Here is a 27,281-nt window from a genome sequence, read left to right on the forward strand (position 1 = left end):
CCTTAGATTCCATACCCATACTCAGGGTGAACTCCAATAGCATCCCTGGAGAAGGTTGGAAGAGCCTTATTTGTAGTATAAAAAAAGGACCTAGAACAGGATACGGCCTGGAAGACTCGCCACTCTTCCTTTCCTTTAATCAACGTATGCAGCACCCTGATTTGGGGCACTATCCTTCTGAAGTCAGAAAAAAACAGAACCAGAAAAAATATTCCAGGTGCAGTGGTACCTCGGGTTAAGTACTTAATTCGTTCCGGAGGTCCGTTCTTAACCTGAAACTGTTCTTAACCTGAAGCACCACTTTAGCTAATGGGGAGCACAATTTCTGTTCTCATCCCGAAGCAACGTTCTTAACCTAAGGTACTATTTCTGGGTTAGCGGGCTCTGTAACCTGATGTGTATGTAACCTGAAGCGTATGTACCCCAAGGTACCACTGTACACAGAAGAGGCAAAGTTAATTTGGGAAAGGGGCATGTGAAAAATGACTTTATTTTAAGCTGTCAGAGATTCAGCATGGGAGAAGTGGAAGAGAGGAACTAGTTGTTGGGGTGGGGTTTACTCTGTCCCACTCTGGCTCTGGCTCTGCCTATGGGGAACAACCTTTTGAAATGACCGTGAGTCTAAGACACCAAAAAGGGGGAAGTTATTTCCAAAATGATAGGGAGAGCCTTTATTGATTTAATTCATTCCCGTTCCATTAAATATATTCAGCTATTGCTCTCATGCTTGCCCTGCACTGTAGACTAAATTTTGTATCCAATTAGACCCACTGAAATCTGTGCACGTGACTAACTTAGGTCTATTAACTTCAGTGCATTTAAGTTTAACTTGGTCAGATGCAACTCTAAGCTTTTAATTTGCAAAACCACGGTGAGAACTGTATTTATTGATCATTTTAATTGACCCTGCTTGACAGCAAAACCCTATAGGCAAATAAATAAACAAATTTCAGTAGCTCTCAACTACTTCAAACTTCACTATTGGCTCCCTGAACTTCTCTGAAGTTTTGTCCTCCTTAGATGAGAAAGAGTTCTGCTGCTCATATCCACAATTAATAGGATAAGAGGAAGAAGCAGAATAGCTTTCAGGGAATTTTTTTCCATGGGCAGTCTGCCTGGAGAATGTGACAGTTCCTGCTGGTCGATGGAAGAGACTAGGAAAAATCAACACAGGCAGTATAGTCCACATTTCTTTCAAGTGACACTTTTTCTTTTTTGCTTTAATGCTAAATGGCCAGTGGGGGGGGGGGGACTGACATATGGACACACAGCCTAACTAAAACTGTGTGGGTTTTGTGCTTCATTAAATGTTTTTCCCTCCACATGCAGGTAATGGCTTTTCCACCGTGCATCCAACAAGTATAAGGTCATGGGAGCAGGAGAGTAGATTGGATGAGGGTGGATACCAAAAGAGTCCACAAGGAATGTAAGACTTTGGTGTGTTTTTTAATGTCCTTAACACTTTTCCTTGCAAGAATGGCAGACTAATAAGCAAACAAATAAAAAAAATAAAAATGAAAGACTGAATCAAACGAGAAAAGTGTGCAGGGATATCAGTACTGCTTGGCTGTTTTTGAATTTCCACCTTTGGAGAGGAAGGGCAGAGCGGAACTTTGAATGCTGGAGAAAAAGTGGGGCTGGCTATGGTTACTGAAAGCTGCTGAACACAGATGCCTCTGGTGTGGGATTGGTCTCCTTTTGGGAGTGGGATGGTTAACAAGAGAGTTGTAGATATCTAGCAAAATGGTAAGGCTTCAAGTTTCATTTGCTTTTTCAAAACTAGGAAACAACAGAGAGGGGCGACAACAGAGGGAAAGTTTGCAATTTGATTTGAGAGAAAATCTAACTCTCTTCTCCCTTGCTGCAGTCCTGATGAAAATCTCTGAAGGTGCTATTTTCATAGAATCAGAGTTGTAGAGTTAGAAGGGACTCTGAGGGCCCCTTCATTAGGAGGAGTTCCCCCATCAACACTGATGTGCATTTCTACCCAAATCAAAGCAGCTAGCAGCTTCAGAAGAGTCCCTGCAGCAGGACTATAGAAAGAGAGGAAAGGGTTAAATTTCCTCTGAATCCATTAAATGTCATTAATGAAATATATGTCACAAGACCACCACATGGAGCAGCTTTTTTTTGCTTAGTAGCTGTCTTCTGTATTTCAGCCAATCTCTTGATTATTTCAGGCCAATATTTGATGGCTGTTCTCCCCCCTCCACATCTCAACCCTTCTCTTAAGGTAAAGGGACCCCTGACCATTAGGTCCAGTCGCGGATGACTCTGATTTATTGGCCAAGGGAGCCAGTGTACAGCTTCCGGGTCATGTGGCCAGCATGACTAAGCCGCTTCTGGTGAACCAGAGCAGTGCACAGAAATGCCGTTTACCTTCCCGCTGGAGTGGTACCTATTTATCTACTTGCACTTTGATGTGCTTTCAAACTGCTAGGTTGGCAGGAGCAGGGACCAAGCAACGGGAGCTCACCCCATCATGGGGATTTGAACCGCTGACCTTCTGATCAGCAAGTCCTAGGTTCTGTGGTTTAACCCACAGTGCCACCCACGTCTTATCCCTGGATAAATATGTTTGAGGGAGGGACCAATTAAATTTCTAAGAAGCATGTCAGCTACTGCTGCAGCAGAGTAAAGCAGGTGAAACCAAACCGAGTGGTCTCCAACTTTATTCATACTCAGAGTAGACCCACTGAAATCAACTGACTTAAGTACGGCTTCTTTGGATATTGCTCTGGGAGTCCATGGGGTGGAGAGCCCATGGGGTGCATGTATGCGATACCATCAGTGCACACGAACCAATATTTTAAACTGGAAAAGGACTATCAGAAAACAGATGAGCTTCTTCTGAATGCTTGCCAAGAAATCCCATAAATATTGAGATGACTACAAATTGAGGCTGTGAGAGTTCTCCTCTCCCTACTGAAAGTATAGCATTGCTGCATTTTCATTTGACACAGTAATTGCTGTTTAAAATTAGTTTACAAGGAATTTGCCTTTACATTGATATAACATGTAAGGCTAAGGAAAATTAATGCTTAAAAATATGAATTATCTGGAAAAAGTGCATTTATATGTAATAGAGTATCACTGTGACTAGCGGAAGAGGCAAGGTGTTTTATGAGACCATGCAGTTGCAGCAAAGGCTGGCATGTAGCCCAATCAACTAGCTGTTCTTTTCCGGTGTATTTCTACATCAGACTTTAGCTGAAATGCCCACAAGAGACTTGGATAACTGTACAAGTGCTTTTTGCAAGTAGTGAGTGTTAATATAATTTTAAAAGTCCAACGTTTTTCTCTTCCCCGCCACCTTATTCTGTAAATTGTAAATCATTTATAGGCAAACACCTTGTGGGATTTGCAGAATGGGCCACAATAAGACTTTTTCTCTCTTCGGCATAATGCTAAGTAATGCAATGTGGAATTTTGAAGTGACTGTTTATTAGTTCTTATTTATCGAAACTGTACACTATTCATCAAAATATAATGAATCTCCTTAAAATGAATAATAACCTCAGCAGTAGACATATGGAGATTCCAATTAGCACAGACATTTTTACACATTAGTTTCAGGACGAAGTCCCCATGAATTGTTTTATTTTTCAGTGGCTCTGAATGTGCTTGCCATTTTTGTGAAAGTTTTAGACTATGACAAGGTTATAGGTTCAAGGTTCAAGAAGAAGTTGTCAAAAAGAAGCAATAAATTATCACCGTGACAAATTTCAAGCCACTCAACCTAGCTTTGGCTACCTGGTCTGCTGAATGCTGATCACACACATGTAGAGAATCACACTTCACTTTCAGAGCTGCAAGATAACTTTGGGAGAAAACAGCACTTAATTCATGATACAGCCAAGCATTGCGAGCTAGACGTTCATATACAAATTTGAATCATTATGAACTTGGACATCATCACCAACTTAAAGGTGTGAGTTTATTCTGTGATGCCTACTTCAGGCCTCACAGGGGTGCAGAGGTGATGACAGTATACAATTGTTTGATGGGTTGCATCGTAACCCAGGCAAAAAGTTCAGATCATGGACCACCAAAGAGGACAGTGGTGGAACCTATAAGGCTGTTCTCCTGTTCTTTTTTTTTTCCTTCTTCTTTTTTTCCCCCTCTGGTGAGAAGGGAAGCCTTATTTTTTTTATATAAATATTTATTCAAGATTTTTCAAATACAATATAAATGAACAAACAAAAGTGTTACTTAACATCACATATTTTCTTAATTCCTTTAGACTTCCCCGCATCTCCCGCTCCTGCGTTCCAAATTATAAGCATTAAACCAGCAATTTATCCCCTTGTCTCCATTCTTTCTATCAGATTTTCCATTATTATCTCTCAAATTTTAGAAACAGTTTGTTTCAATCCTTAAAAGGAAAATTTAGTTTTAGCCTGATCATTATCTAAAAATTTGTTTTTTCTTAAAATTAACTTATCTTCATACAACACTTCATCTATTTAAGTGGTGCCAAGTTAATTATATTCAAGCATCTTATTTAGCATTCATACAATTTATAATATTTTTGCAAATAAATCTTAAATTTTTTCCAGTCTTCTTCTGTTGTCTCCTCTCCCAGGTCTCGGATTCTGCCGGTCATCTCCGCCAGTTCCATGTAATCTATCAGTTGCATCTGCCATTCTTCCAGTGTGGGTAGATCTTGAGTTTTCCAGTACTTAGCGACGAGTATCCTTGCTGCTGTTGTTGCATACATAAAAAATGTTCGGTCCTTCTTTAACACCCCTTGGCCGACAATACCCAAAAGGAAGGCCTCTGGTTTCTTAGAGAAGGTATACTTATATACCTTTTTTCAGTTCATTATATATCATTTCCCAGAAAGCCTTCACTCTAGGGCAAGTCCACCAAAGGTGAAAGAACGTTCCTTCACTTTCCTTACATTTCCAGCATTTATTATCAGACAAGTGGTATATTTTTGCAAGTTTGACTGGGGTCATGTACCATCTATATATCATTTTCATTACATTTTCTTTCAAAGCATTACATGCAGTAAAGTTCAGCCCAGTGGTCCACAACCTTTCCCAGTCCTCAAACATAATATTGTGCCCAATGTCTTGTGCCCACTTTATCATAGCCGATTTGACCAATTCATCATGTGTGTTCCATTTTAACAGCAGGTTATACATTCTTGATAGTACCTTAGTCTTAGGCTCTAGCAATTCTGTTTCTAGCTTCGATTTTTCCACCTGGAATCCTAACTTTTTATCGAGTTTGAAAACTTCTTTAATCTGAGCGTAATGTAACCAATCTCGGACTTTGTCTTTCATTTTCTCCTGACTCTGCAATTTCCAGTTATCCCCATCTTTTTCCAATATTTCCCAATATTTTGGCCATTTGGCCTCCATATTGAGCCTCTTCCGGGCCTTAGCTTCCAATGGTGAAAGCCACCTTGGAGTTTTATTCTCCAGTAAGTCTTTATATTTTGTCCAGACATTAAACACTGCTTTTCTGACAATATGATTCTTGAAAGCCTTGTGAATCTTAACCTTGTCATACCATAAATATGCATGCCAACCAAACGCATTGTCAAAACCTTCCAAATCTAATACATCAGTGTCCTCGAGAAGCAGCCAATCTTTTAACCAGCAGAAAGCTGCTGATTCATAGTACAGCCTTAAGTCTGGCAGGGCAAAGCCCCCTCTTTCTTTCGCATCAGTTAATATCTTAAACTTAATTCTGGGCTTTTTGTCCTGCCAGACAAATTTAGAAATATCTCTCTGCCACTTCCGGAAGCACTCTGTTTTATCCACAATCTGTAGTGTTTGAAACAGAAACAACATTTTTGGCAATACATTCATCTTTACAGCAGCGATTCGGCCTAACAAGGAAAGTTTCAGTCTTGTCCAACTTTCTAAGTCTCTCTTAATTTCTGACCAGCATTTGTCATAATTATCCTTAAATAAACTCAAATTTTTTGCTGTTATATTTACCCCTAGGTATTTAACTTTTTTAACCATGTTTAAATCTGTCTCTTTCTGAAACCGTTCTGACTCTGTAACTGTCAAGTTTTTCCCTAATACCTTAGTTTTCAGCTTGTTTAACTTAAATCCCGCGACCCGACCAAACTCTTGAATCAATTGAAATACTTTTTTCGTACTAGATTCTGGCTCCTGTAGTGTGAAAACTAGGTCATCTGCAAACGCTTTAAGTTTATATTGTTTCGCTCCGACCTGAATTCCTTCGACCATCTGGTGCCCTCTGATCATGTTTAAGAGCACCTCCAGGACCGAAATGAATAACAATGGGGAAATAGGACAGCCTTGTCGTGTTCCTTTTTCAATTTTGAACTCTTCTGTAATCACACTGTTAACTATCAATTTAGCCTTTTGTTCTGAATAAATAGCATCTATCCCATTTTCAAAACCCCGCCCCACTCCCATTCCTTCCAAATTTCCCTTCATAAATTTCCAAGAAATGTTGTCAAAGGCCTTCTCCGCATCTATAAAAATTAACACTGCTTTTGTATTAATATTTGTTTGCAAGAGTTCCAAAATATCAATAATGTTCCTTGTATTGGCAGACAGATGTCTGCCTGGGAGAAAGCCTGCTTGATCCTTATGGATTACTTGATTTAAAACTTTTTTGAATCTACTTGCTAAAATATCTGCAAATATTTTGTAATCCACATTTAAAAGGGAGATGGGGCGGTAGTTCTTAAGTTGTGTCTTCTCAGTTTCCAATTTTGGTATCATTGTGATAAAGGCTTCTTTCCACGATTCCGGCGCCTTCTTCCCCTCCAAAATTTCATTGCTGACCTCCATCAATGGTTGTATCAAATAGTCCTTCAGTGTCTTATAATACTTGGAGGTAAGCCCATCTGGCCCTGGAGATTTGCCCAATTGCATGTTCTGAATGGCTTGTTCAATCTCTTGCTGTGTTATTTTACCGTTCAGGATTACTCTGTTTTCTTGTGACAATTTTGGTAGTCCATTCTTTTTTAGGAATTGTTTTATCACAGCCTCATCTTGCGGCCCTTGGGTGTACAATTTTTTAAAGTATCTCTGGAAACACTTTCTAATATCTGCAGGGTTCTGAATATTTCTTCCTTCAATTTCTAAATTTGTAATTATATTTAGTTTTTGTCTCTTCTTCAACTGCCATGCTAGCAGTTTCCCACATTTATTCGCCGATTCAAATGGTCTTTGTTTCATTAATTTGACTTTCCACTCTATTTCCTGGTTAATCAGTTTAGAATATTGTGCTTGGTAGAGTTTAATTTCTCTTAGAATCGGCTGTGACTTCGGATTTGATCTTAGCTTCTTCTCAAATTCTTTAATTTTCTCCAGGATCTTATCTTTTTTCTCATTTTGTAACCTTTTCTTTACCGCATTCTGTTGTATCAAGAACCCCCTCATCACGGCCTTACTTGTGTCCCAGATGGTCCTTTTTTCCACTGTCGTGTTCAAATTTATCTCAAAATAGTCCTTCAAGGCTTTTTGGGCCTTCTTGATAACCTCCTGATCTCTAAACAAATTGTCATTCATCCTCCATCTAAAGGAGCCGGATGGTGAAATTGTCATGTCCATCTTTACTGCATTATGGTCGGAGCAGGTCTTTGGGCAGATTTCCACCTTTCTGGTCTTTGGTGCCAGACCTCTAGATATCCATATTTGGTCGATTCTCGTCCATGTCAGTTGGGCTTCAGAAAAGAATGTTCCTTCTCTTCCCAAGGGGTTCTTTGTCCTCCAGATGTCGATCAAGTCCATATTGTCAGTCAGTTCAAAAAAAGTCTTAGGTAGTCTTCCATCTTTTGTCACGTTTTGATTTTGTGACCTATCCATGTTAGTTGATACCATGCCGTTCATATCTCCCATCATAATGATGTTGTCATAGTCCGTATAGTCCAGGACGCTCTCATGCAATTTCTTGTAAAATTCCGATTTCCCCTCATTTCGTGCGTAAATTCCTAATATCAAAAAATTCTCTCCTTGATATTGTATCTCAATTGCCAAAATTCTTCCTTGCTCATCTTTGAATAAAAGTTTAGGTGATAGGCTCTCCTTTGCATAGATCACCACTCCTCTCTTCTTCACTCGATCCGAAGAAATAAATTCTTGGCCTAGTCTTTTATTTATTAGCACTTTCTTATGGAGCCTAGTCACATGTGTTTCTTGCAAACAAATGATGTCCAATTGTTCTTTTTTCAATATATAAAATATTTTCCTCCTTTTTTCCGGGGAGTTGCACCCATTAATATTCCAACTCAGCAGTTGCAGAGACATCCTGAACAATTCTATTATTTTTCCAAGGGTGGTATCTTTTTCTCTGGGTCCTCAGGTTCCAAGGGTTGAGGTACAGCCGGTGCTCCAGGCCCTGGAGGTGTTTCAATACCTTTCTGAAGGTCTTCTCCGTAAGCGATCAGAAATTTATCTCTATCTTCAAGTGTTTTGATTTTAACTTTCTTCCCTCTGAAGGTAAAGGATAATCCCTGAGGAAATTCCCACCTAAAGATGATTGAGTTGCTCCTTAGTAATCTAACCAGTTCAAGATAGGCGGATCTAAGGTCAAGCAGCTGTTTCGGGATGTCTTTGTAAATTTCAGCTCTTCTGTCCAAAATGTCCAGTGACTTTTCGTAATGTAGGCCCAATATCTTGTCCCTTTCCTCCTTTGATCTCAAAGTTATCAAACAGTCTCTGGGCTTGTCTTTCTTTGCAAATTTTCCAAGTCTGAAAGCTGACACAATTTTAAAGTCCTTTTCTTCCTGTACAGGCCAGAACTTGGAAAATTCTTTAGTCAGGAACTCAATTAAATTTCCTTCTTCAACTTCTGGTATTGACCTTAATCTTAGGTTATTTTCCCGATTCCGTAGTTCTATCATAGACAGATACATCTGTTGTTCTCCAACTTGTTTATAGAATGGTTTTACTTCTTGTTCTAGATTTTCAACTTTTTGGCTGGTTGCCTCAGCCAGTTTACGATTTTCTAGGGTGGCCTCAGTTAACTGCCCAATTGCTTGTACATTCTGTGCCACCTGGCCAGTTATTTTATTTAAACATGCTGTATTTTGATCAATTTTGTCTGTTTGTTCATCTGCTTTCTTGTCCAAAGATTCCACTCTCTTGTCCAAAGATTCCAATTTTTCATAAATTTTCTCTAAAATTGAGGCAGTTGCCCCTGAGGCCATATCTTCCAACTGTGGCTGCTCAGTTTCTTCTTCCCCTGCCAACGGCAGAGTAGATACAATTTCCTCTTCCCCTGCCAATGGCAGAGTAGGTACAGATGATCTGCGTGTCTGTAAGGCTGAGGTTAAAGTTGTTTGTCTAGTTCTTGCTCCTCTTTTTCTTGTGCCGCTCATTCCAATTTTATCTTAAAGTCAAGGTCAAACTAAGTTGTTCCCATGAGAACAGCCCGAGAGCAAACAGACAAATAGGAGGAAAGGAAAGAGAAAGTAAAATAATGTCACTGCTGTAAGTCCAAAATCCTCTAGAGGGAGCTTAAAAAATCTTGAGGGAAGAAGTCAAATCCAGAAATAATCAATAAAGTCAAATTTAATGTCCATAGGCCTTCAGTAGCTAAAATTTTGCAGAGTTAGTATTAATATCATCACATTGTTTCTGGCAAAAGTCCACTATTGTTTCAAAGTAGCAGATTCTAAAGCTCTCAGGCTGCTACCAGTCCAAATACAAAGTATCCAAGTCTGTAAACTGACAGTTCTATTGTTCAGGCAGCACAAGCACCCAGGCTTCTTAATCAAGGTTTGAAATTCCCAAAGAAGAAGATTAACACAGTCCAAATCAACAGTAGCTCATATAAACAAATTAGGTCCTTATTTTACTTTTAAGCAGTTTCAGTTGATGCTCAATTCAGTTAAATAAAAGCCTTTTAAATGACTCCACACCTCCAGCACTTTGCTTTGAAGTTTAAGTAGCAGCGGAAGACCAACTTCCTGTTTAGATCTTTCCGCTTTTAGCCACAATTTTCCACAAGATTAAGTTCAAATTGTAAGGTTCCTTTCTTACTCACGGGTTGTAGTTTTGCAGTTTCGAATTTTTTTCAAGAAGAAAGGTCAGCGCTCACCGACAGCAGCTGCGCGGCTTCGCTCCGCAGAGTAGTGATTGACTCACAGCGCCGCGACCCCCTCCACATTCAGAGGCTCCTTACGGGGTCTCCTCTTCGTTTCAAGGGCCGCTTCTGGCACCCGCCGAGTCCCACGTCCCCAGGCTCTTGCTGCCTGGGGTTTTTCAGTGCGGGTCTCCGCTTTGCCGTAGCGGACGACCCGATTCCGCGGAGCTTCCTCCTCACAGTGCAAGGAGGACCGCCATTGCCGTTTCGCGCTGCCTCCGGAAGTCCACCTCCTGTTCTGACCCATTAGCTTCAGGGATGCCTACATTGTTCTCTTTCAGACCTGCTTGCCACGAACAGGTGGCTATTTCAGGTGCTAGCACTTGTACAACATAAGTGAAGAGATGATAAGGGAGATGAAAACAACTTCTAAATACATTTTTGACTGATCTCACAGAGTGCCGACATCAGAGACAGAGCAGATCACTGTACAGAACAACATCTTCCATAAAGAGGCCAGCTTTTACTGGTCTCGCATTCCCATCAAAATTTGGAGCTTCATCCCTTGTATCTTGGAACCATCTAGCCAGGTGACCAAAGATGGTCAGAACCTCTCTTTTGCAAGAATAGGCCCTGAAACCCAACCCTCTCCTCTGAAACCAAACACTCAAGCAGTTAAGATATAACTAGCTAAGTTAGATTGACTTTATTTTATTTTCTAGTCTGTATGTTCCTTCCTGCCATCACTTCCAAATAAAATCCTTTAGACTTTGGCATTTGGGTTTAAAATGAATTTCTCTTGAATTTTTCACTATAATTTTTCCTGTGTGCTACACTGCATGAGTGTTAAGCTACCTCTTGCTACCTCTTGTATTCTAAGGATATCCCCTCATGTTTCGTCAAGTTTGTGTCCCCTGGGGTTTGGGGGGGGGGAATTCAATTTGTTCGTCTTTGTTTTATCCACCACCACCACCACCTTAAAGCTGGCCTTAGCAATTCCCCAAGAAAGATGAGCATGTCAGGAGGTTCGTGGTGTGGTGACAGCCTATTGTAACTGCATTTTGGGGGGAACTGTAATACAAAAAGGGGTTCTGCCGGTGAGGAAATGCCATTCCCAGAGCCACCATAATGTCTAGTACGGCAGCACACATACTTGCAAAGGCTCACTTCCAGAATAAACATGCATAGGAGCCCTCTCTAAAATTATCATGGGTTTTACAGCAGCTTTTCTAGCAAAAAAGGCAAAAGCAGGGCTGGGGGGAACCTGTGGCCTTCAAAAGGTCTCTGGACTGCAAATCCCATCATTTGTGATTGCTGACAAGGCTGGCTGGGGCTGATGGGTGTTGGAGTCCAAAAACTTCCTGTGGGTCAAAGCATTTGAGGCTTTTTAACTTTAAAAAATAGAACTAAGGACAGTGGAGGTTGATATTTGTTTGTTTTTATCAACTTTTGTTGATAATTGCAGATGACAATTATTCTACATTAGGCTCAATGCTGATAGAGGTTATCTGCTTGGTAATCTCCAAAGGACTGTGCAAATCAATGAGACGCCTTCTCGTTCTTCTTTAAAATTTTATTTAAAACAAAGATAAAACAAATACATACAATCAGCACCTATTTTAGATATTTTAGTTATTACTATTTAGTTATTAATATTTTCTCCTTCCCTCCCACCTTTGTATAATAAACCCTGCAGACAAGCATTGCTGCTGATACAATATATCTTTTTAGTTGTGGATAATAGTCCAAGGAATGGAGGTTATTATGTATCATTGGGTGTTTGTTAAGATTGTGGTGATTTTAGCCTATACTAAGTTTTGTGGAGTACTCAGATGTTGATATTTATTATATAATATGATTATTAACATTTTCCCTCCACCCACCGGGTAATGGATGAAGTTGATTGGCAGCTATTTCAAAACCAAAGAAAGTACCATTCTGTACACTACGTTGTTAACCTATGGAATACCAGTGGCTTAGATAGCTTTAAAAATTGTTAACAAATTCTTGGTGGCGAGATCCATCAATGATTACCAGCCATGAGAGCTAAAGAGAACCTCCATCTTCAGTGGCATTATACCCATCAATATGAGTTGGGTGAAGGATGTTATAGATTTCCCATTAAGTTGGCCAATGCTGGAAACACAATGTTTAAATAAGTACATTCAAAGAACAAGAAGGAATGTCAGTTTCAAAATACGAAATTTTAAAAAGTCAAAATATGATATATATGAAATTTTAAAAAGTCAAAATATGATATATGTAATAACTTGATTTTTAAGAGTTTTTTGCTTTTTGTTTGTTGTAAAATGAAAAATATAAATAATTTTTTTAAAAAAGGAATATCAGTTTGATCCAGTAGAGATCTTCTTATGTCCTATATTCACATTGGTCCAGGACTTTACTTCTGTTTCTCCATCTATACACTTCTCCCCTCACAAATAAAGGAAACCTCTAGCTTGCTGGCTGGTGAAGATAGCCTTCATAATGTAAACAAAGCCCATTCATCTTGCGGAGTCGGCATACTATCAGCTAAAACAATAGCTTCAAGAGAAATTAATACCCCCATTCATCATAGAGGCCTTGTCATTTACAAAGCATAAATACAGTGAAGAGCCAACACTGTTAACTACTTCGTTATCTGTTTGCCTTTCTTCTTTTTTAGTCTATTCCTGGTGTTAGATTTATTCTATTTATTCTATTTATTCTATTTATTCCTGGTGTTAGATTTTATTTTATTTCGGTTTGTGTTATTGCTCTTTCACCCATTTGTTGATGGGTTGTTATTGTTGCTTATCATAAAATCCCCAGTTATAAGTTGGGGCCATTAAAAATAAGAACAATCTAGGAGAAGAAACATTGGAGAGAAGAAAGCCTGAGGATCAACACCATCTTGCAAATGACCTCCTCCTATTAGGCAGTGGTGGTTAGTCCATTATGTCAAATGAGGCACTGCCCCTGTAACCACAGTCTTGATTCCTCCAAACCAATCTGCCACTTAATCATATCCACTCAGCAGAGTGGTCTTGGCTGTCTCCTCCCTCCTCTTTAGTCTCTGTTTTCTCCTTGTAGAACTCAGGAGGTAGGAGGATACAGCCAAAGCAGAATTGGTTGACTCTGTCTGCTATTGGGTCTGGCTCCACCTATCACTGGTGTCCTTGCTGTCTGCTCTACCAGTGGGGATTCTGACACACAGGTCTATGCTTCCGAGATGCATATGTTTTCATTGAAGTTCTTCATATGCCAACCACCTGCTCCCCTCCCATTCTGATCAATACACTCTGTTTTTCCCTATGCTCCATTCATCAGAGGTCAGTGCAAGGAAAAGCAGTTGCCTGAAACCTTCCTGGCACAGGAACGTTCAGGTTTAATTATCAGTATGATAGCTTAGGATCGAATATTTGCGCAATGAGAAATTGTGTGGCTGGTATGTGTGTGCATGTGTGTGTGTGTGTGGCCCCCAATTTGGATTTTGACCGTCGGAGGTATTGGGCAGGAGGATTTCAACCTTCTGCCTCCTGTCGCCCTGATGTAGATTAGGTCCCTGTTACTTGCATTTGAAGAATAGCTTCGGTTGATGGTGGTGGGGGGACAATTAAAAGCCCAAGATCCCAAACCAGGTTGATACCCTCACACCCACCATTTACTTATTAAAATGCAATAGCTAAATGCCTGGATGCCTGGATGATGTCTCATATAGTTTGGCCCTTAGAATAAGAAAAAAGAGGAAATAAATTTTCTGATCAAAGAGTCATTATGATGGCTCTCTTACATCATAATGCTGTGCTGGTAATTTCAACCTTTCTTTCTTTCTTTCTTTCTTTCTTTCTTTCTTTCTTTCTTTCAATTTGCTTTCTGTAATATAATGGATTTATCCAAAGTTTACAGTGCAATCATAGCTCCTTGCTGTTGGGGAATGATTTATTTGACTAGCTTTAGCTTTTATTCCAAAAGGCAGAATGCCAAATCATTACAGTCTATCTGGTGTTCTATTGTTAAAATATATGATCTAGCATTACGATGCTATGCAGAGATTCAAAGAGCCAGAGAAAAGAATTGTGGTAAATCTAAACCTCATAAATACTTTATAAAGTTCTTTTTAATCTCTACCCTGATGTGCAACAAAAAGTAGTACTTTATTTGCCATTATAATGGCAGGGTCTTGAGACCTTATCCTCCCACCTTTGTTTTATAACCAAATGCGTACATTTATCCTTTGTAGGGACTTGGAAAAAAGCAGCAATTGCTTGTTGTCACATTACATTTCCTGGACTACTGCACTGTTAATATTTTATTTTGCTTCTAACCTTTCCTGTCCCATAGGCTCCTTGCACCTAATGAAATTTGTACAATACCAACTACATGAAACATACTAAATACATAAAAACATGCAAATATATTGATAAAATATACAACTACCTGTGAAATTTTATAGGCTGGGTTTTAAAAAGTTTTTTTTTACAAAAGATAAGTCAAATACATTCTTGTCGCTCCCTCCTCAGCAACAGGAAACTATTTATTTATATCAGATATGTATATATTGCTTAATAGTCAGATTTTTTCTGCAAAAAGTTGCAAATGTCTCACTAGCCTGGATCAGTTGAATGACAACAATAGGTATAATATCTGGGATGGCCAAGGAATCTAAAACAATTGTGCAATATTTTACTATTCTTACACACTTTGGAATTTCCACAATAATAAGGATCAAATGAAATGCAACAGTAAAACCTATTTGAATTCCAACCTTTGATGCTTTCCCCCCTTTAAAAGGGGGTCTGTGAGGGATTCAAATCAAGAGATGGGAGGGGAGAGATGGATAACCCTAGAAGCCATCAGTAGCTTTGAGGGCAAATACCAACTTTGGAACACATTCAGTTGAAAGATGGCAGAGTGAGGAAGGGTTAAACTTCACTTCCCTACAGACCTGATCTGTGTTGCCCTACCTGCTTCCTGATGCTACAACTAAAAATAAAATAAAAATAAAATTACAGGAGTTTTAAATCCACAGGGCTCAAAAATGTGTTTAGCTTTGCTTGTAATCTGACCCTTATTTTCTTGCAATATCCAAAACACTAACATAGAAAGGCCCAAACTATGAGGATGAAAATCAGACCCAATCATGTTCCATGCAGTGAACATGCAGGGTGGGTGGCGCTGTGGTCTAAACCACTGAGCCTCTTGGGCTTGCCAATCGGAAGGTCAGTGGTTTGAATGCCCCAACAGAGTGAGCTCCTGTTGCTCTTTCCCAGCTCCTGCCAACCTAGCAGTTTGAAAGCACACCAAGAGAAGCAAAGCTACAGGGAACCAGGCAGAGGGCCTTCTCGGTAGTGGCGCCCACCCTGTGGAACACCCTTCCAGCAGATGTCAAAGCGATAAACAACTACCTGACATTCAGAAGACCTCTTAAGGCAGCCCTGTTCAGGGAAGTTTTTAACGTGTGATATTTTACTGTATTTTTGGTTTCTATGGAAGCCGCCCAGAGTTTCCATGCACTCTGGTTTCCATCACGGTGTTCCATTTTTCCGTTTTGCCAGAAGTGGTTTAGTCATGCTGGCCACACAACCCGGAAAGCTGACTGTGGACAAATGCTAGCTCCCTTGGCCTGAAAGCGAGATGAGCACCTCATAGTCGCCTTTGACTGGACTTAACCGCCCAGAGGACCTTTACCTGTACCTTATAGGGTAAGGCAGCACTTTGGATCTTAGGCAAATCAATTGAAAAATCATGGTTATTTGGGCATTTTTTGTAACAAAAAGCTCAACAATTTGGAGGGTTTCCTAAAAACCTACAGATGGTTATGCACCAACTAGTCTGATTGTTCCATTCTTCTGTACGTATAAATTTATTTGTTTGTCAATGCATGGCGATACTCCTCACACTGAAAATAAAACTTATCCAGCTAAGCAGCAAAATAATCATTCTGCAGAAACACTATATAGTGCACACTGAATTTGGCACATATATGTGGCCTAATTTCCATTTGCGTGATTAGTCCATAATATTATACTCTTATAGATGCAAACACAAACAGCTTAGAAGAGGAAGCATTAAGCAGAGTGAACATAGATATAGCCCATGAAACCTCATGTATTCCTAATAAGAAATGAAATTTTATAATAAAATAATACAGCTATTTTTGCCCATGAAATAACAGGTCCCTCGGCCTGAAAAAAGGTTCCCCATCCCTGAACTTAACATCCTCATGACTTCAGAATTTTAAATTACTTAAAAAGGAAAACAAGGTTGCATCTCTTTTCTACCCACCACCTGAATTGTTGTATGGTGTAAGGCAGGCATAGGCAAACTCGGCCCTCTAGACGTTTTGGGACTACAACTCCCATCATCCCTAGCTAATAGGACCAGTGGTCAGGGATGATGTGAATGATAGTTCCAAAACATCTGGAGGGCCGAGTTTGCCTATGCCTGTGTAAGGTGTATTTTTGGATGTGTTTTGAGTCTCTTTGGTAACCCCCATCAAAAAGCGGGATACACAAATCTCTTGAATAAATAGTATTATTTATTTGATTGTTTGTCTAATGGCTTCCCATGAAACATCCTGAAGCGATTAACAACACAAATATCAATTTAAAAAAGCAATACACAAACAAACAAACAAACAAACAAACAAACAACAAGCAAAATTTCAGATCCATTGCAAAGCACTTCAATCCAGTCAGCATCTGATCACAGATTTGTGTACTACAAGTGGACATGAAGCATAGTCAGATAAAAACAGCTGAAAAGCATAATATTTGCTCACTTTCTCCCATGAATTAAGACAGGTTTAGGGTGTGTGGGATGTAACTGCCTTAAAGGCACGTTCTGTGAAATAATCTTGGCTTACTTTTGTTGGTTTGCCAAAAACTACCTACGTTTATTAACAGCCAGTTGTGATCAGGATGCTGATTTTAAAACCCAAATTAGACTGGCACTTGTCTTAACAGCATGCATCTTAAGTCAAAACCAGAAATCTCAGTAGGTGGTCTTTGTGCTTAATTTATACAGCATCTGTATTTTCCTTGGAGTTCTACCCAAAACTTGACAAGGTCCAGCCCTGCCTTTAATTTATGATACAAGATCACAACCCATGGTGATAGGAATTCTGGCACGGATTTGTAAAGAAAGCTAGGACTAGTTAACAAATATGTTTTATGTTACAGTTCAATATTCAAACTTGCACAATGTGAAATATAGAGATCAAAGAGACATTCAGCACAAAGAACCTCTTGTGTGAGATTCATGTCTATTCTATGGCTGGGGGCAGGGGGGTGGGATATTGTTGTTTTTGAATTCAGTTTTCCGATTAAGAGCTGATTCAAATATGAAATGTGGTGAGTTTGCTGTTTTCCAGTAAATCACCTCTTATACTTTGTTACTAGTGATTTATATCTCCTTTGAGCTCTATTTATGGGATGCCATTTAATCATGTGGGGGTGGGGGAGGGCAGTTCTGGGGAAGACTCTAACTGAAGAGGGAGATCACACACCTTGCTTATAAACATGGATATAAAATTGTACTGTATTTGTTTTTTAAAAAATATTTTAAGCACAGTAATAAATTAAGAAAACACAAAGTAAATCCTCTGAAATAAATTTTCAGATAGTTAACATAGTAGCATACAGAGAAAGGGATAGCTTGATATTGTTCAAAATGTTCAAATATTACCTTAAACATAATAGTTGCACTTTATGTTGTACATGTACAGTGAATGTACATTCCGTTTATGTGAAAATGCTATTATTAATTCCATAGAATTGAAAGTTGGTGTTGAAACTTCTTTTTGACCGTGTAAGGTGTATGGATTTATTGCAGCTTAGACTTTATTATTCCAACAAGAAATAAAAAGACTCAGTTTCTATGAGTTGTATCTAAGGTTTGTCCTATGGTTTTAAACTCATGGTTTGTTGGGAAGAGCCAAACCATAATGACAGATGACACACTAAGCCCAACAACAGCTTAGTTCAGCAGAGCACGGCAGCAGTACAACTGGGAAAAGCAAAACTTTCAAGGAGCCTGCACACTCTTGCATTCATGCTAAACCATGGTTTGACTTAGTGCAGCTTGTGAACCAGGTCGTGGAAAGGGGGTACACAAAGGTCTAAATATAATACGATAAAACAAATTTTCCAGATGTGGATGAAATCCCAGTGGAGGCTGCTGGGTGTTAAGTGTGGTGTAGTGGTTAAGAGCGATAGATTCGTAATCTGGGGAACCGGGTTTGCATCTCCGCTCCTCCACATGCAGCTGCTGGGTGACCTTGGGCCAGTCACACTTCTGTGAAGTCTCTCAGCCTCACTCACCTCACAGAGTGTTTGTTGTGGGGGAGGAGGGGAAAGGAGAATGTTAGCCGCTCTGAGACTCCTTCGGGTAGTGATAAAGCGGGATATCAAATCCAAACTCTTCTTCTTCTTCTAGGACAAATGGGGCACTGCCTCACCAAGCTCAGTCTCCACTCAGCTAGCTCCCCACCAGCTTGTCTTCTTACTTACTACTCGTCAAGGTGTGTCACTGGCTATCTGCTTTCTCTTCCTAAGTCTCACTGTGGTCCGTAAAGAGCTCAGGAGGGTGAAGGCTACAGATAAAACGGGAGTTATTTGCCCAGATTTGTTTACTGCTGGTTTTCTGGTCTTCCACCCTACCAGTCCCAATGGGTTCCAGCCACCTCTGTGACACGGACAGGTAGCAACTGCTGTCTGATGCTGAAATAATCCTAGCAAAGGGTTAATTTGGGCAGCTTCACAAACAGGGTGAGTTTATGTGTTAATGGCTCTTCCCTTTGCCAGAGATCTTATTTTGAAAAAAAAGAAAAGAAAAAAGAAAGTCTTTCAAGATCTAATGTAACATCTATTTTCTAGGAAGAAAACAGGTTAATAAATAATATTGTCTGAGGTTTATTGGCCTTTTTTGTCATTCATCCCCAGTGGGAATTACAGCAAGGAACCGTTGCCCTTGTTAACCTGCAAACATTTTTCACTCAGTTAGATCATTGACTCTGACTCCAGGGTCCAATTTTCTTTTTATTCATTAAGCACATTGGGAAGTGGAGTTCCTAACCCTTTCCAGTCTAAATGTGGAACAATCACATCCCCTCACAATCAAACGCCAATGTGCTGGGACCTCCACATTTCAGTGCAATCTCTCAGTGACGCAAGTTTTTAACAATTGAAGGATATTAAGTCAAAAAGTTGTTTTCTAATTGGAGGCGCTCAGGGGAATTCAAAAACACACTGGAAGTTGGTACATGTGCCTTTCCAATTATCTTTGTTGAAATCAGGGGAGAGGGCATCATAAATCTCAGGCAGCAGCTTCCAGAAGCTGAGTTTGGGAATTAAAGCCTGTTAGGATAACACATCTGATGACCACAAGTATTACTGCTTTGGAGAGCTGACACGACATGGTGGAATATGTCGTTTCCGTGGGTGGTGTAATATTGACATTGCAATTCCACTTTAGGATAAAAGAAAAATAGACGCCGTACAGAAAGTCAAAGGTGTTGACATGCACAGAGGGTGGCAAGGGCCCTCAGTTTTAGCCAAATTCCCCTTTCATGTTGCAGTCCTCTACAGTCTATGCCATTCTGGAAGGTTTCCCAACCCGTTTTTTGAGAGTGCAGATGGGTTGCAGGAGGAGAGAAGAAATTGAAAAGCCCCATTTCGTGTGCAGAAGACCATTTGTTGTACTTGGGATTCTATCTGACATGTCTGGTTGTGTTTCTGTTTCATATCATGTGTATTACATCAACTTCAAACTCCTGTCTTAAGCGCAATAACTGGTGCCTACAAATATGTCAGATTAAACGTGTGCTGTAATAGCCAAGTGAACTCCTGAGCATAGCTTGAACCTGCATATATAGGGAAATTTATTTGGGACTATTGAAAGAATTGAGCTACAGTCCCAAGTTACCCAACCGTCGTCATCCAATGCAGTTTAAAATGACACTCCCCACTTTGAGTATGCCCAACAAAGTCATGGACCTTAATAGAAGGCCCCAGGGGAAAGAGAAAAAGGAAGTGGAACTTAATAAAGTTCCCAGGCCCTCATGGGAGCATCAAGGTTTGACTCATTTGGGATGTGAACCAATAAACAAGCTTCAAGATGATAACACTCACATGCTGCCAGATCTATTCATGTGTCCACACAGACATACATGTGATCCTGTACCTTACATGTATGTACACAGAATAATTACTTTGAGAACCTCCACTTATATGCCACAAATATGTGATGGGCTCAATTGCTCTGTGCACACCAATATTGACTTTTTGGGGGGGAAATTAGCAAAACCATTAAATGCCAATCTAAATGAATATCAATGTTAATTTAGAACAAAATGGCAGCCAACAAGTGAAATGGCTTTGTGGCTTCAAGTGCGATACAAAAACATAAAGGGTCAAGATGGTTAGCTGTTGCAAACTATCCAAACCCACATTCTCTGGAACATAAACCTCATATCACAGAGGCAGAGGTAGGGAGAGATGTTGTCTTATATGGAGTCAAGAGGGCCATTTTAAGTTCAGTTCTTTTTTTAAAAAAAAAATTATTAAAGATTTTCTTGGTTTACCTGCATTGTTCATAAACCTTCCCCAATGACAACAGGGTCTAAATTCAACTATATCACAAAATTAAAATAAACTGGCCTGTTTAGAGGCAAAAATATGAAAAAGGCTTTAAGTCCGGCCACATAAAAGCATAGCCTTGATTTATGAACTGGAAAAAATAATATGCCAGTCTGTGATATGCCTTTTTATTCATAAGAATTTGCAGAGTGTTGTGGTTGCATTTTAAAAAGGAGCTCGCCCTTCACACATACACAACATTCCTGCAAGGGTAAGAAGCAAGGGTTTGTTTGTTTGTTTGTTTGTTTACAGAAGAGTGAGCCAAATAAAGGTGAGATTCTCATGACTTCCGCATGGTAATTTTAAGAAAATCCCTAATAATGAGAAACATGGTGAAATGGCCGAAACTGGTTATCATTGCTGCTATCTGACATGACATCATTGTGTGAGAGGCTTTGACTCTCAGTTGAGACATCAATTAGGCTGGGACAAAACTGTCAATTCCAGTTTTTCCTCAATTCCTTGTTACTTGTATATAGAGTCTGAATGAAAATTCATCATGAATTTAGTGCAAATTTCTTCTGAAATATAATTTGTTTGCAATTTGCCTGGTAGTCACATTTCCGCAAACAATTTCCCTTAACACAACACATTTTTATGTTACTTTTACTAATATTTGTGCTTTTATGCATTGCAAAATTCAGTGAAGTGCTTTGCTTCACAACTTGTTTCAGCAACTGTGAATTAGGCAGGCTCACTTTAAAACCCTAAATAAACCAAATTTCTCTTCCACCTCTCGTGTGACTTGAACATACTCAGAACAGTGCTCTCTCCTTCCTATTTTCCATCACACAAGACTGTCCCAAATCCCAGCTCAGGGCCCCTGCAGTAGCTATATATTTGTAGCCTGCCAGAGACAACCGTGTTGGAAGGTAGTGAAAAGCAAAGAAATTAGATCACAAGGTCCGAAGAGGAAGCCCAGAGTACAGTGTCATCGATGTGCTCCACATAGTCCCTAATACCTCATAACTTCAGTGAGTAAACCATGTGGTACAATACATCTCTGTCCAGGTGTCTCCCTCGTCCAATGTCAATATCCTCATAAACTTCATGGCCAAGAACATTTTTCATTGTCTTGGTTTCATGTTTTCAGTCCAAACCCTTAAGAACTTTTTTTTAAAAAAATAAAACCATGCATTTGAATAACTACATTTCTGTAACTGTGTTGGTGCTTTTTTAAAAAAACCTCACTATAAATAAAGAGTGACATTTACATATATTGGGAATGGCAAAGAAAAGTCCAGCTATACCACAACTCTTTACAGGCAGATTGACTCACGACTGTTACCTACTGATGCCAGAAATACTTCATGATGGAGTATTGTTCCCGCATTGACCAAGTTTTGTTTGTTTGTTTGTTTATTACAATAGCTTTGTTTTGAGGGGGGAGCCTTCAGCCACTTCATCCTTAATGGTAAGCCCCCTCCACCAAAATTATTAGAATTTACTCCTCCACATGTCACCAACAATCCCCTCGCTTTCATATGGCACAAATAGTCACACACATGTGTACATAGGAAAGGACGCCTCCTTCAGCCCAGCTCTAGAGTAAGTCAAATTTATATAATCAGCTTCATAAGTTGAAAAGCCTGGGAGACATAAGGTGTTGTTGAGCGATTCATGCTTTATAGAAATGCTGGCACATTATATCTTGCCGATTTGAGAGTTTCCCACTACCTAACCCCCACCCCCTTTTCAGCTATACCCCTATGCCCTTGGTCAGGGGTAGTCAATGAGGCACTTTCCAGATATTGTAGGACTACAACTCCCATCATTCCACACAAGACCAATGATCAGGGATGATGGGGTATCTTTGTTTGTTTGTTTGTTGTTTTGTTTGATTTCATTGTGCATTTGGTCCAATTCCCCTCCCCTCCATAGCATTAAATGTTCATCTTTACATGTATCTATAACAAAACTATAGGTTTTTTTTTTTTAAGGATCTATGAGCTTCAAGGTTTTACAGAACGTTCATGACTGTTGAGTCTCTAACATGTTCAGGAAATGTTAAAGTAACTCACACCATTGTCTGGAGATAGAATGTCCTGCTTCATCCCGACCATTGACAAAAAAAACAACTCCTGTTCTTGCTTCTTGCTTTGTTTGTGGGACTGCTGCTGTCCAATCACAGCTGTTTTAAAACCCCAGATTCTGATATTATTTCACATGGATGGTTTTAATTTCTGTCCTGGAAAGGAAAAATAAAGCAATTTAAGGGAACCAGAAGTTGGGCCGATTCTGTGAGATTAACATATGTCTATGGTCGACAGCAGTTGAAACAGAGAATGTTAGCATACTCCTCAACTATTCCGTTTTAAGCAGGGCATCCTGGAATCACAGATGGCAATCCTGGTTTCTGATTGGATCCTAGAATGTTCTGTTTTGGTTCTGTGTTCTGGCACGAGACGCCGGCCCAAAAGATGCTCACTCTGGCATGAGTCATCTGGGTCACACAAGAACAAAAGCTGCTCGGTTTTTGGTCTTGTGAGACCAAGAAAAAAGCGTCTTTGGGTCTTGTGCTCTTATGCAAGTGCAAGAGCTCAGGACCAAAATAGGAGCATCCTGACTTTGGTCCCAGGAATGTTGGGGGGGGGGGTATGTGTTAGGGTATCCGTTGAGAAAGGAGGCAAGAATGAAAGGCAGGCTAAGAGAGCAAATTGGCTTACTAAAGCCACTAGCAGCCCATAATAAGCATCCTGGATGGGGCTCATTAGGGGTGGGAGGATGAATTCATGTTGTGAGGTTAACAAACTCCTTTCCCTGCACCATTCAGGAGGAAGGAAAGGAAAAAGCACCCCTTTTCCCTTTCCATTTATGTAGAACCACCACCACCAACCTTCCATAGTAATAAATTGCTAAGATTTTGGCAGCCCGGCACTCAATCTCATGCCCAAGGCCTCTGTTGCAGTAGAGGAAGGTACCAGGGGAGGGAGGGATGGAGGAAATCTTCTTTCTCACCTACTTCTTGTCTCCTCCACCCTGAGAGGTTTGAATACAGGATTTGTTTAATGGGACACAAACACTGTAACATATTGCAGTGTATTTTCAAGGATAATCATATTATTACCTCACCCTACATCCAACGAGCTCACCATGGCATTCACGTGGTTATCCCATTTTATTCTCCCCCCCCCTCTCTCTCTGGGATGTGGTATTTACTGAAAGGTAGTAACTGGGCTTGGAACAACTGTGTAAGATTCATGGTTGAGTGGGAATTTCAACCCATGTTTCTCTGATCCAACATTCAGGGCTAACCCAAGATATTTTGCTGCCTGAGGCACAATAGCAAGTCTCTCCAGCTCCTCCGCCTATCCTTGGCAGTAAAAATGCAATGGTAATGAATTAAATAACTGACCGTTTGCTTAACTTTGGTGACACCCAAAATCAGCTGCCTAATGGTAGAGATGGTCTCGCCAACATTCTTACCACTACCCCATATTGGCCTTGGTTTTTTTTTAGGTATACTGTGTAACTTTCGGAAATTGCCTTTCCCCCTTTAATTAAACATACACACCCTGAATGAGAAAACCTACTATTTTGTAAAAAGTTGCCTTTTGTATAATGTTTTCATGCTACTGATCTAGTTTCAATAAAAATATTGGGGCATCTGTTTTTGCATATTCAAAAAAAAAAAAAAAAAAAAAAAGGCAGAGAAGGAAATGGAAACAGATATGTCCAAAATAAAGCTAGTCAACTGAAAATAAAAGAAATCCAGTATGGAGTTAGATGGTTTCAAATGGAAATAAAGAGGATTAATGGAAGAAAGTGTGTTAGTCAACAACCTCTTCATGACCTTCTGGCCACATAAAGTGGGGAGGAGGTGATGGACCCTTTAGTCAGGCAGGAAGTTAAGAAGTACAGATCATTCTTAAAAATGCACACAAATGCAATATTTGAATGACTGTAGTGGAAGAGAGAGAAATCTCTGAAGACCAGCAGGAGGAAAGAAAATGCATCATATTTTCCTGGCTCACCAATCTTATTAGAGGAAGTAAGGAGAACCCAGACCCATTGCCAGATCACTAGGATTCACTTAGCATGCCAGAATATTTCAAACTGAACTAAAGAGACTGAGAGTGGAAACTACTTCTTGCCTAATAATCTATTAATTGGTTGCAAGGAAGCAGAAATAAACAACTGAGTAGACGAAGGACTGTATTTTTATTCAGAACAAAAGGCTAAATTGATAGTTAACAGTGTGATTACAGAAGAGTTCAAAATTGAAAAAGGAACACGACAAGGCTGCCCGATTTCCCCTTTGTTATTTATCTCGGTTCTGGAGGTGCTCTTGAATATGATCAGAGGGGACCGGTTGGTGGAAGGGATTCAGGTCGGAGCGAAACAATACAAACTTAAAGCTTTTGCAGATGACCTAGTTTTGACCCTGCAGGAGCCAGAATCTAGTACGAAAAGAGTATTACAATTGATTCAGGACTTTGGTCGGGTGGCGGGATTTAAATTAAACAAACAGAAAACCAAGGTGCTAGGAAAAAATTTGACAGACATAGAGTCAGAACGGTTTCAGAGAGAAACAGAATTAACTATGGTTAACAGAATATTTCAAACTGAACTAAAGAGACTGAGAGTGGAAACTACTTCTTGCCTAATAATCTATTAATTATTGGTTGCAAGGAAGCAGAAATAAACAACTGAGTAGACGAAGGACTGTATTTTTAAATAGAGAAAGCATTTCTCAGCCAGTGAGAAACAGGGATGCTGGGAAAGTGACCTTTTGTAAGACTGCAGAGACACCTAACAAGACATGGACACTATCTGTCTGCCCTTTCCAGGCATAACAAAATGTGATTGCTAGTGTTTCACCCCCAGAAAATAACTAGTTCTTATGCTTCTTCCCAGTCTCAGGACACCATCCCACTTTCTGCTTACGGAATTCCAAAACAATATGGGGTATCCTTGCACCACTCTCTTGGATAGTCAGGAATTACTTAGAAATACCTCAGCTGGGTGGCCATGTGTCCAACTTTACAGAAGCCAGTTCTCCATCTGAAGGAGTCCTCTGTATGCAGGGCTGTCCAGTTTAAAGATGCAGAACCTTAAGAAGGAAAAGCAAGCTTTGATGTTGCCCATCCAAAGTTGGCTTAGCACATGACGACAACAGACTGAGCCAACAGATCAACTTGTTACAGTTTTTTCCACTAGTCTGAGAAATGCTGCACTTCTGTTTAAATTATATTAATTACTTATAAAGTCGCAGCTATGCAAATAAATTTGCATATGCATATTTAAATGCAAATTCGTATCCTCAGCTGCCACCTCAACCTCCTACTTGGAACACTAACTGCCCTGATGAAAGATCTCTATTTTGGAAAAGGTCCTGCTTCTCAAGATGTCCTTCCTGTATATTATTTCATTCTTTCATGTTTATTGGCAACAGAACAATATGGAGTTCATTTTGATCACTCTCAGGCAAAAAGATAAACAAATATGAGTTGTTTCTAATGTGTCAGAAGTTGCCGTCTTGCATGGACTTTTCCAATAAATTTGTGTGGCTTCATACTAGCAACACAACCTTGACCGTAGCGCCCAAGAAAAGCAAAATATGATACCTGATTCTGAAATATATACATGCAATATATACATTGGGTTTGTGTGTAACAAAATGCTATAGAGTGCATATATACCTCTTAAGGATACCCAGTAATTGCACTGAATACAATTAAATCATACCAGTGTAAGTGCCAATCTAGTGAGATTCTGTTTGCAACAACGTCTAGCTGGTATTCTGAAGACATGGAATTTGGAATCTAGTCAACAGAACAGATGTTGGGGAAACGCCCTTGGTGACAATTTGTATGTTATGGCAGCAGTCATATGGAATCAGCCAAGTAGTTTTTTCTAAATGACAGCACTTCACACGGCAGGACAAAACATCTGTGCTGGGCTTAGTATGTGAGGCAGCCCAAGTTACATGGCTTCTCTGTAACAGACCTGCAGATCCCTGGTAGCAGTAACTAGTGCTGGCATAAATATGTTCCCTGCCATTGCCAGAACCACAGTCTGGTCACCCAAGGAACACTAGGCACAGAGAAACACTTCTAGCGGGGTCAGTAATGTATGATGCAGCCCCTGTTATGAACCAAAATCTTCCCAGAACACTTTTTCAAAGCACTAGTTGGAGTAGTTATGAGAACAATGTCAAGAATTGAAGAGATCATTAGGCACATGAGCGTTGTGCTTCCTTTGACTTCAGGGTAGGTAAACATCTAGAAAATGAACCATTATATGGAACCAGAAAAGTCATGCCTCTTGCATCATTACCCCCAGGCATATTATTGTATTAATTCCTTCAGAAGAGCTGCTGTCAAGCAGTTGGCTCCACTGCACAAATGGCATGAGCTATGAAAGACACATGAAATCAAGCCTAACATAGCATTTAAGGGAAACAAGCTGTCCACAGAATCGACTTTGAGGCTTGTGGTGATGATTGAGAAGTACATGCAATTTTGAGGACCCCTGACTAGTGAGACAGAAAGGGTTTTCTCCTCCAGACAAATAAATTCCACTCGTGTTATTAACATTATTAATTCACTCTGGCGCATCATGCGTGCCAAATGTGTTGATCAATCTTGTTTCTTCGGCAGTTCAATTGTAAACAGTAATAACTGCCAGGTTTGA

The 27,281-nt window shown here is 39.8% G+C and overlaps 1 long non-coding RNA gene across 1 annotated transcript; it reads right to left on the reverse strand.

Moving 5' to 3' along the window:
* Positions 1-22,321: 22,321 nt before the first annotated feature.
* Positions 22,322-26,381, reverse strand: LOC309325817. The gene is made up of 3 exons (XR_014150038.1): positions 26,334-26,381; positions 25,602-25,698; positions 22,322-22,833 (listed from the first exon to the last, which is right to left on the reverse strand). It is a non-coding gene; the product is annotated as an uncharacterized lncRNA (long non-coding RNA).
* Between the last annotated feature and the right edge of the window lie 900 nt (positions 26,382-27,281).

The sequence above is a fragment of the Podarcis erhardii genome, assembly GCF_964252035.2.
Source record: "Podarcis erhardii genome assembly, chromosome: 12".
NCBI lineage: Eukaryota > Metazoa > Chordata > Lepidosauria > Squamata > Lacertidae > Podarcis > Podarcis erhardii.